This window comes from Polypterus senegalus, chromosome 8 (assembly GCF_016835505.1).
Source record: "Polypterus senegalus isolate Bchr_013 chromosome 8, ASM1683550v1, whole genome shotgun sequence".
In the NCBI taxonomy this organism is placed as follows: domain Eukaryota; kingdom Metazoa; phylum Chordata; class Cladistia; order Polypteriformes; family Polypteridae; genus Polypterus; species Polypterus senegalus.
The window spans coordinates 113,482,215-113,493,739 of record NC_053161.1 but is presented as its reverse complement, the minus strand read 5'-3'; positions in this window follow the sequence as shown (position 1 = coordinate 113,493,739).

The window sequence follows — 11,525 nt, the reverse complement described above, 5'->3', positions numbered from 1 at the left end:
TGGCATGATGTTTACTTTCCATAATTGTTTTCAAGCTGGCTGAATCCATTTTTGCCATTTATTTTAATGGATTCAGTTGGTTATATTAGTTATGAATCTGAAACACCCTTTTGAATATCTCTGGCATCTGCATTTTCCATAGATTTATACCTGGGTCAATATACAGTTGCTATAAAGTGACTTCTGGGTCTGTACAGCAAGTGACATCATGAAAAATTATGATAAAAGATAGCAACTTTTTGGAGCTTGTGGATACCTAAGAAAAAGAAAAAAAAATCAATAAAACATTCACAATTTTTTTTTATGTGTCTCTCTCAGTTAGCACCTTGTCCTTCGGTTCTAATTTGGGTTTTGACGATAGTATAATACTTTTCAGTAATGACCTACATTTACTGTTCTCCTGATTCTGTTTCCTCTTCCCTTGTGGTATGCCTTTCCTTCCTTGGCACAACTGGGAGAAGGCCGAACACTCTAGATTCCTAGAAGGCTTTTGTGTTATCTTTAGTAAAACTGGAAAAGTTGTTGGCTATGACATGGCCAGGAGGGATGCCACATACGTTGAGGAGCCAGTCCAACCATTTAAGAAACAAGGACAAAATGAAAAAGTTCTGTCTGTACTGGTTACATAACTCAAGTGTGATAAAAGGGGACAGGACAAATTGAAAACCACTTTACCTGGGGTGACTTTCAGGAACAGAACCATGCCTGAGAAGTTGCTCCAAGTATGACTTCATATTTGAGAGATTCCTCACTCTTCTAGCTGAGTATTCACATTGAACATTCAGCTCGCCTCCTGTGTATTTATTTTTCAAGAGTGTGTGGGGTTAAAAATGTACTACATGGTTTTGTTGTTCAGGTATGTGGAGTGCTCCTAAATGGTCACAAAAGTTTGCCTCCGTTGTTTCTAAAATATATATTTTTTAATATTTTCCGCTCCTGGTATCGAAAGAGAATAGAATAAATGGGCTTATAACAAAGCTGTTCTCAAAATCCTGTCATTTCTATAAGCCCCCTAGTGGAATCTTGTACACTCTGAACAATGGTTTGAGTAACTAGTATGAGTTGAAACAGAATAAATACAATTATTAAAAAAAGTATTGCAACATTACAGAATTATTGTGGGGCTAGATCTTAAGGAATGGAAAGTGCATTGCAACTGAGTTTTAAGAAGAAGCAGCACAAACGATGATTTGGCATTCATTGTAATCTACCTACATTAGCCACTATTATTAGATTTCATTGCCCCACTTTTAATTTGACATGTCCTCCTGTCCCTGTGAGTGTGGATATTGTCGTTCTGCTAAGCTGGTGTTCTACTAGACTGTTTTTTGGCTCAGCTTTACAAAAACACTCCGGTGAATGATGCCTCCCAAGGGAGCAGCAGCTTCACTGCTAGTGTTAGGGTCTCGATTTTGACCTATTCAGTATGTCTATTATTTATGCCAGCATTTTTAAAAGCTCTACAGGAGTACCATTGGTATAATTTGCATGCTTCTATTAGTGTCTTGGGGAAGAAGGTTGTATTTGTCAGCACTATTTTAAATGATTGCCTTACACTGAATTGCTGATCTAATTCTCTGCTGCAGCCAATCAATTTCACAATGTAGATATTACAAATAAAAATAATTTAGTCACTAAATGTACTGTAGATAATAATTTTGTAAGCTCTAAATTTGTAATATTTTCAAGGTCCTCTTGCCCGTGAAGATATACAGTAGATTCACCACCAGTATACCTTTATATAGGCAGTAGTGTTCATCTGGTCGTCAAAAAATCCACTTCATTGTTAATCAGTCTTTATTTTAAATAACACCATCTACAGCATGTGCTATCACAAGATATTCTCCAGATCAAATAAAATTACAATAATGCAGTTTATAAATTAAGGGACAATAGATTCTCAAGACTCCAGGACGAGACAGGAAACAGGATTTCTATTGATTTCAAGTAAGCGAGAAAACAGTCTGGGTTTTTAATTTTGGGATGAGATCAAGATGAAAAAGATATTGAGCTTTCCTTTACAATAAACTGAAAAAATGTTTTTATGCTGCATCCAAAAATCACTACACGGGTCTTAAACGTCCATGAAAGGGTTGCATTGGCCAAGGTATTTCTTTTCTAGTATAACTGTGATTATTTCTATGGTAGATTTTCATCCATGGGGTGTACCTGAAAGTTGTCAAAGAAAATGAAAGAAGAAAAGGAATACAAATTGAAGTATTGTAAGCATAAAAATGAAAAAATAACAAAACAAAACAAAAAAAAATCAATGAGTATGGATTTACATAAAATGGATATATCATTAGTAGACTGGTACAGGCCTTATATATAGTGCCATCATTTTAAGTCTCTAAAGATAATAAGGTCATATGGCCCTCGTGGGCAAACAAAATAATATATAAAAAAAGTGAATCTGTAGAAAAAAAGAGAAAAAACAATTGCAGGGGTTCCAAGGCCAGCCTCCTCTGGGCCTTCTACATAACAAATGTACTTAAGTAGTTTTTTATTTTTAGCAAAGTACTGTAGTTCCAGTAGTAAATAACACCAGAGAAAGAATAAAAGAAGAGTGCAGTAGGAATGTACAATATTAAAATGTTCACATTAAAGAGAAAGTCCATCTGATGAAGTCCATAATTTCAATTATCCAGACGCATACTGACTCCATGTTCATCTGCATTATAAGCAGCAGCAGACAGCATGGACTCGGAGGCAGAAAACCAGAAAGAAGTGTCTTCAGAAGTTTTCTAAAGATTTCAACAAAGCCAGTCTGGCATATCTCTGCCAGCAGAGCATTCCACAATGTAGAGACACGTGTGCTAAGTGCTTCAACAGCTGTTGTATTTCCGATTCATGGAATATTGAGCATGGGGGTATTCGGCGTAAGCCTTTCTTAAATGGAGATGGCGAGCTTATCAGAGCCAGTTTTGGTTCCACCAAAGAGAACTGCAGCAAGTCGCACTTGGTAACCAGAGGCAACTAAGCGCCATTTCTTAAAAGTGAACCTTAGCGTAATGTTGTGCATTGGGAGTTCAATAAATTCCTGTTCAATGAGAAACAAATCCTCAGAGAAAGATTACATGTTTATCTTGTTTCATTTTTTTTGAAATATCTAATGTTGTAGAATTCTCATTTAAATTAATTATACATGTTCATTACAAAATGGTAAAATATTATAACCTAAACTAGTGACTGAAAATGAACAACATTTAAATTATGTCATTTGTTTCCACCTTTTTTGCCAGTGACAGGATTTTTTAGCATATTTAATGTTGCTCTATTTTTGTTACACTATCATAAATGAATCTGATACTTGTTGTAAAGTGGTTGTAAGAGCCATTTGTTAGTTATGTTATATTAAATTGATGTAAATACTTTCCTAGTTATGTTAAAAGATTTACCTATAGTATATATTAGTGCACAGTTAATGGAAGGTTTTATTATAACACCTAAACACTAACTTGTAAATGAAATTATTTCTCGTCATTATGTTTATTATTTTCAATTCCACCCGGGAGGTTAAACGTTAACATTATACAAAGTTATCGTCTGTTTTACCTTATTTATCACTCTTTAATTTAATATTATTCTTTATGTATGCTGCTGCTGGAGTATGTGAATTTCCCCTTGGGATTAATAAAGTATCTATCTATCTATCTATCTACTCGTATCATTGATTTTAGGTTTCTGCGACATCTATAGGTATGCATGGGAATTTTGCCTTGGGTTTTGTAAATTTTATGTAATCTTATCTAATCTAAATGAAAATGAACTTTTTAACATAAAACAATCAAGAAACTAGAGTTGGTGAGGAAATGATTAATCCATATATTTTAAAATTTGACTTTTTTATTGTTTTTGTTTTCCTGTTTTATTATGCTGGGTCCTTCTAGCATGCACAGTTATTGTCGTGCCATTGTTTTCTGAAGGCCTGTCATTTCAGTTTAATGACCTTAAAATTTGATGGATAATCGTATTTCCTTGGTCCCTATCTTTCACTAAGGGAATTCACAGCAGATTTTTCAAAATCTTGGCCAGAACAATGTTTTATTCAATTTTTCTTTATGCTGCAAAGCAAGGACAGTGGTTTTGAAAGTACTACGATAAAAATAAAGTCTGCATAGGAAAAAAAAGTAAAGGCTATTGCCATGCTGAAAATAAAAATTTGTGAAGACTTCATCAAACCTGCTGAGGATTCAATGAAGTCTGTGTTTTAATCTTATCAAGACTTCATTATTAAAAGCTTTTCTAGAAGCCATTACATCTTTACTGAAGCCACATGCAAAAGGGACATTATTAATTTTGCTGTCTTATTTAAAGACAAGAAGTCTACAGACCTGGATAAACAGATGTCTCTGTCAGTTACGTTTTTATTAACAGTTATGCAGTAATCCTTGAAGAAAATATGTGGACTATTTACTACTGGACATGCTGTGGAATGTGTTAAATCTACTAACTGTAATCATAGCTATGGATGGGCAGAAGGGTATCTTGATAGCATCTGTAAAAATTTAGGGATTAACCCTGAACAGAAACAAATATACACACACAGAAAACAGAAAACTGGCATCTCAGCACCATCACTCAAAAAGCATTTAGCCGTCTCTGTAGAAGTCTAGCGCCAGTATAACATGCAATTTGCTGAAACAGTAGGACACTTGAGCATTGGCAGCTACTATCAGCACCATGGGAGATATTTCAAGCATTCCAGCAGTTTTTTTGTATTTTTTTTAATCACGTTATAGTTTTTCACAACAGTGTTGGTTACTTTGCATTTTGTAATGCTTTAAAGCTGTTATAATTTTAAAATTATTAGGCAAATACTGCAATTTATTTTGGTAGTTGGCTTATCAAATACCAATTGCCTTTTTTTTGGAGAAAATCTGAATCAGTTTATTGACCCATGGATCATTATAGTTAGCATGGACTGCCAGCCAATCAGAATGCAGTATTTCTGTCCTGGTCGTGGACATTTTTTTTTTCACCAGAAGTAAAAACTAAAATGCCTTCCTTAATTTTGTCATCAGTTATTCATGGAAACATCTACCGCAGATATCAAAATTCTTCACCTTGCTTGTTTATTGCTTTCACACAATTATTAATTAGTCCAAATTTTATATAAACAGAAGGCTCATATGGTTGTTTTGTTGGGTCAACAAGTGGCTTATGTGCCACACTTTTCTGCCCTGGAACCAAATACTGACATAAGTCAAGTTTTTTTTTAAAGTAACAAGGCTCTGCAACATGGCTGTCCTATTCATAAATGAGACAACAGGACTTGGTATATTGGAGCTGCATTCTAAGTAGCAGTGCAACAACTTATAAATATTCCAGATATAGTTGTTATACTGTATATGTATACTTGTAATATGGTGTGTCTAGGGGGAAGAGAAAGAGAGCACCTATTTCTAATCTATTCTTTTAATGCTTGTAATTGTAAGTGCCAACATAACAATAGGCTTCATGGCAATAACTCCTGGAATAATTGGAAATTAAGGTCAAAGCTATCTTATGTAATAATGTACTATCTTAAATTAAGACTACAAAATGTCAACAAAAGTTCAGAAGCAATGTCTCCGTGACCTAACAGTTAACTTTGTGAGCTGGAATGTTAAAGGTCTCAATCAAGAATGAAACAGAAAGAAAGTATTCTCTCACCTAACGGGTCTAAACACTAAAATTGTATTTTTACAGGAGACCCACTTATTAAGCAATTTATTGCACATAGATTGGACTTCTTGCCTAAAGAAGGGGCCTGAGTTGCTTCAAAAGCTTGCATATTGTAATCTTTTTAGTTAGCCAATAAAAGGTGTCACTTTGCTTGACTTCTCACCACATTTGTAAAGGCTAACACAGTACAACACCCTCGTAATACAGACATTCATTTCTTATAGGAAATGTCCAGCTATCTAAATAAGTGAAACAGGGAAAATGGCTTGTGGATTGTTTTAGCAAGCTTGTTTAAGCTGTTAAAACCAAAGACCTTACAAAGCCTAATGTAGATCGCTTCACACCCCATATAAATAGCTACATTGATCTCTCTGTTTGTGTTCTTTTACAGGGCTGCAAAGACACTTTTCAAAGAATAACAGAAGACGCTAAACTCATTCACAGCTTGGGATCACATATTTCTCCAGGTCTTAATGACCAACTAACTTTTTAATCCCTACTCTTCACCTTTCCTCTCTTTTGGTCTCCCCTGCTTTGTTCCCTTCTTCCCCTCCTATGCATCTTAGCTTCTTTCTTCTTCACTTACACACATGATGAGATCATTCCTTCTTTTCTTTTCAGCATAAAAGTAACCTTTACATTTTTTTTTCCTTTGCTGATGCATGCTGACTGATGCAGTTCTTCACTAACCATATCCATCTTAGTTTAATTGTCATGTATTTACTCATACTTGTCAGTACTTTTATTTAAAATACAGCTGGATATTAAACAGGTTTTATTTGCCAGTGTTCTTTAGCTGTCACTGAAATAATTAACATCTTAAGATGTTTAATTAAATATTCTATACACTCTGCTGTGCTTTTTCAAACTGCTGTTTACTTATTTTTAAATAATTAAAATGAGACAAATATCAATAGACAGAATCTCGCATTTGACAGGTTGAGTGTCATACTCAGTATGACAATGCATCATTTTGAAAACCATAATCTATCAATTAATTTTCTGAACCTGTTTATTTCAGTGCAGGAACTTGTAAATGGCAGCATTGTACCTCAGTACATCACACGGCACAGAAACTTACAATGAAAAATCTTAATAACTATTTGATTGAAGCCTGTTATAATTTCAAAGAATTCATACAATCTCCAGAGCCAATAAAAACAAATATAACTTAAAATGTGTAGCTCAGTGATTTACAATGCTGCTTCATTGTAGAAGAGACCTTTATTAAAGTCCTGGCTCTTGCGTTTGTTGCTTTTATATGTTCTTCCTGGTGCCTCAGTGGATTTGCTGTGAGTACTCTAATTTCTTCTCTTACTCCTTGGACCTCCTTGGGATATGGGAAGAAAACTCGAGTAACAGGGATAAAAACTATTTGAACAGACGAGAAGGAGAAATTCTGTTGTGATGCAGCAGTGCTAACCAGTATGGTACCATGCAATACAGGTTCTCGTTGTAAAATAAAAGCAATTTACACAAAACCCTTGCAGGAGAAAGAGATGAAAATGATAAAGAGTTGGGGTGCCAGCCTGGTCACCCTGTATAATTGTTTTTTTAAGAGTCAGCAAATTTTATTGCATAGTTGTCTTTGCAGACATGAGTTCAAACAGAACCATCCCAAGATGGCGGAGCTTCTGATTTTGGGCCCTGGTACACAGGAAAGTGACGTCAGATGTGTTCTAGTCACCAATCCTACAGTCTGCAAGGGAGAAAGAGAGATAGGCATTAGGACACAGTGCCAATTCCTGAAGCAGCCATAGAACTGCAGTCATTAGAGCCCTCTAGGTGTCCCCATGCACACACACACAACACCTTTATAAAGTTAAAGCATTAATTCAGTATTTTGTGCCACATACTTTACTTGAAGTTTCATTTAAATTCACTGAAAAAGTAGCATTGTTCATTTTGCTGTAGCTTCATCTTATGACTCTTCTACAGTACTACAATCCTTTCTTTGGAATCACTGGATTATAAAAATGTGGGTAATTAAATATGTACACAGTGGTCTAGTGGCTGAGTGGTTAGTGGTACTGCCTCTCAGTTCTATGAACTTGACTCCAGTTGCTATCCATATTTTTTTCTGTGTGGAGTTTGGATATTCTTCCTATAAATTAGGGAATAACAGCTTTCTCCCACATCTCAGGTATTAACTAATTAATGTCTTTATATTGGTCTAAAATGATTGTAAAGATTCATTACATTAGGAGGAGATCTGTGCAAATACAAATCAAACACAAGTTAAGCATTCAAACTGCACACTCTGTAATTGCAGTAACAGGACAGGAACTGAACTTGGGTCCCTAGAGCGGTGGTGCAGTACTGTTAGGCATTAAATATTTTTAACCAAGAGTTTAACAGAGAAAATACAGATAAAATATGTGTGCTGTCAAAAAAGCATATCTGCCACTGACAGCTATTAGTTAAACAGATGGAAGAGTAATGTGGCACCTGGAGGTTGTAAAGAACAGCAATGTAGCCAGATCAGACAGGCCTACATGGACACGCACCTATCCATCTATTTTATATAGGTAATACACTGCTAGAAAAATTGAACACAGAAGAAAACCAAGCAAATTCTAGGTTAATAATTTATATAATTTCTTCAGTAGATAAGCTGATGGAAAAGCTCATGGGATATGTAACTGGTGACCCACTTTGGAAAAAAGAAAGACGAAGAACGATGAAAGGTCCACTGAAGTTCAGAAAAATTGATTGTGCCAGACTATCTTAGTTCATTTTTTGAGACTGCAATCAGCCCCTTGAATGTGATCAAGTTAGAGTTTCAATAGTTATTAAGTGTAGCCCTACGAGCAGATGTCCTGAACATAATCAAGAATGCCACTCTCTGTATATCACAGGAAATTAGCTGATAATGAGGAAGGAGCAGGTTGATACAAGTGTGTAGTGTCTAGCTGGGGACCGTACATAATGTTTGGCATGCTCTGCTGATGGTGTATTTTGTTCCTACACTGAGGCAGCTCATGCCGCTCACTGTCCATTAACCGCTGTTCAACATACTTTAGCAAGTACTTGACGTCTTTCTCAGGTTACATTCTAAGTGTTTCTCTATGTTTTCTTTTCCACTATGTTCATGGCTAGCCTTTTACAATAACATCTTACCTAAGCCCTAACATTAAATGCTTTGTGCTTATTTCATCTATAATTGTTGATACATATTCCTTATACCTTTATATTGCAACAACTCCTTTTTAAATTTGCTGTTAAACATGTTCAGGTATTTTTTATTTTGCCACTACAGTATTTTTGTTGACTAATCCAGTGCAGGATTTTTTTGATTATGTTGCAAATGTCAAGAAAGTGCTACTGGGCAAGAACAGGTCCTTACAGGATTCTAATCAGGGAAAAGCAGACTTTGTTATAGTGTTGTTCCACAGTATGTTAAAGGCCAGCACAGGCATCCTTTGTACTATTTGGAGGCCATGTTAATGCCTCTAAAGGACAGATCATTCGGGCAACACCCATCCCTTTATATTTTAGCTGGAAACCTCAGGGTTTATGTGTAATCTTCCTGGTGGCCTAGAAGTGGACTAAGGATGGGTGTATAAAGCTGTCCTATTCTCACCAGTTGAAGCTACCCAGAGTCACAGCTGGAGTCAGTTGCTAAGGTTGGACTGTCTAAAGAAGGGAAGACCAATCTATAGAAGAGCATGAGTAGGAAATGTGATGGTATACATGTGTAAAAAGTGTGAAAGTGGACCAGGTAATGCTGGACAGGTACATACATAAATTTGGAATTAATAGGAAATTTTAAAAGACTATGCATTGGGTTAATAAAGAGTTAAAAAAGAAGCTGCAAAGGAAAAAACAGCTGTATAAGGTGTATAAGACTGGAGTTGTCTCGTCCGTTACAGGAGATGGACGTCTGAAGCGGAGCTCCATTAGCAGCAGCTTTATTTTTTCACTTATTTCTTATTATTTTTGAGGTATCCTGTATTTACCCGACCTGAGGAGTTTCCACTATAGTATATAAACATGAGTAACAAGAAAGGGGGTCAGAAAGAATCGGAAAGGAAACTTAAAGCTACATCCAAGTCTAGACAGACATTAATCCCAAGTGCGAGATACGGCCTTTCAGAAACTGACCTGGAATAGGCAGGCGAATGCACAGACTTCCCAGGACCCCGCTTCACTGCATCATCTCCAGCCGAGAGCGAAAATGGGAGCGAAGGTGCTAATGATGCAGGTCACGATAGCTTGCCGATTCCAGAGGATCACTTGAAATTAGAAAAGGCCTTGCAGTCCGTGCTTTCATCTACTCCTCGCGAGCCCGAAGCATTGGCTACAACTGGGGTTGCTACTCCACCTGTGGAGCACGAAAGCCAAAATGATTTGTCCGAACTGAAGGAAATGATAAAGGAGCTTAAGAAAGACATTCAGAGAAATTTGAAGAAAGAAATAAGTGACTTGCTCAAGACAAATGAGAAGCTGCAGCTGGAGCTGTGGCAGGATAATAAAGACCTGGAAATGTGTCTGTATAATCATTTTGATGCGACCTTTAAAGGTATGCTGGGGAAAATTGAGGAACACATTCAAGAAAATACATCTAAACTGAGAAAACTTGCTGATCAGCTGGATGACGTTAAGCAGACATTCATGGCTCGAATTGAAACAGCGGAACAATTGACATCTAACGCCGATGGAAAAGCTACAGCTGTGAATTCCAAATGCAAAAAACTCGGAGACAGACTTGTGGCTCTGGAAGATGGATGCAGAAGGAATAATATTAGAATCAAAGGTCTACCTGAGAATCATGAAAGTCCAAACCCAGTAAAATTCGCAGTTGAACTATTCTCAAAAATAATTGGAGAGGACTTTAAATCAGATACCGAGATGGCAGCAGCTTATCGCATACACGGATCAAATACCTTTAGACCTAGGTCTTTTATTGTCATTGATTACTATGTAAGCTAGATGTGATGGCATTTCTCAGACATAAGCAACAGATTATATTTGAAAATAACCACATTCGTATTTTCCCTGATTTCTCACCATCAACAGCTGCTAAACACGCAGCCTTTTACAGCATTAAACAGCGGTTACGGCAAGCCAATATCAAATACAGCCTCCTTTATCCTGCCAAACTGAAAGTGGATGTTCAAGGCCAATACTATGTCTTCTACAGCAAGGACGAAGCAGAAAAGGAGTTAAGAAAGCTGATCCTGACACTTTTTTGAAACACAATAGTGAGTTGTATCCTGTCATGGCATGGCAAGAAGATATCACCTGCTGTCTGATCCACTTGTAATGATACGGGTATTATTCTCTACTCAGACGCTTTTTGTTTATGTTTTAATTACAGTTCTAGATGTGTGTGTGGAAGAAATTAAAGAAGGGTTTTTTTTTGTTTTTTTTTAAAGGAGACTGTTTAACATCATACCCTTGGTTTATCCATCCGTCTATTATCTAACCCGCTATAACCTAACCACAGGGTCACGAGGGTCTGCTGGAGCCAATCCCAGCCAACACAGGGTGCAAGGCAGAAAACAAACCCCGTGCAGGGCACCAGCTTAGCGCAGCCCTTGGTTTATTGTTATTGTTATTATTGCATTAGGATGTACTATGTTTATCCTGGACCACTTTATAACACCATTCCCTGGGTTTATTATCTTAATACTTTAAGACTGCTGAAGATTATATTTTATGCTTATAGTCTGTTAATAATTATATTTTAGGCATATAGTATTTAGACTTTGTCGGCAATAGATATCTCTACTTTTTAATCCTCAAATGCCGCTGCGTGCAGGCTTGTTTTGTTTTGGACATGCTCTGTCTCTAAGTATGTCAGAGGACCAGGGGCCTCAAATATAAACGGTGCGTACGTACAGAAATGTTGCGTA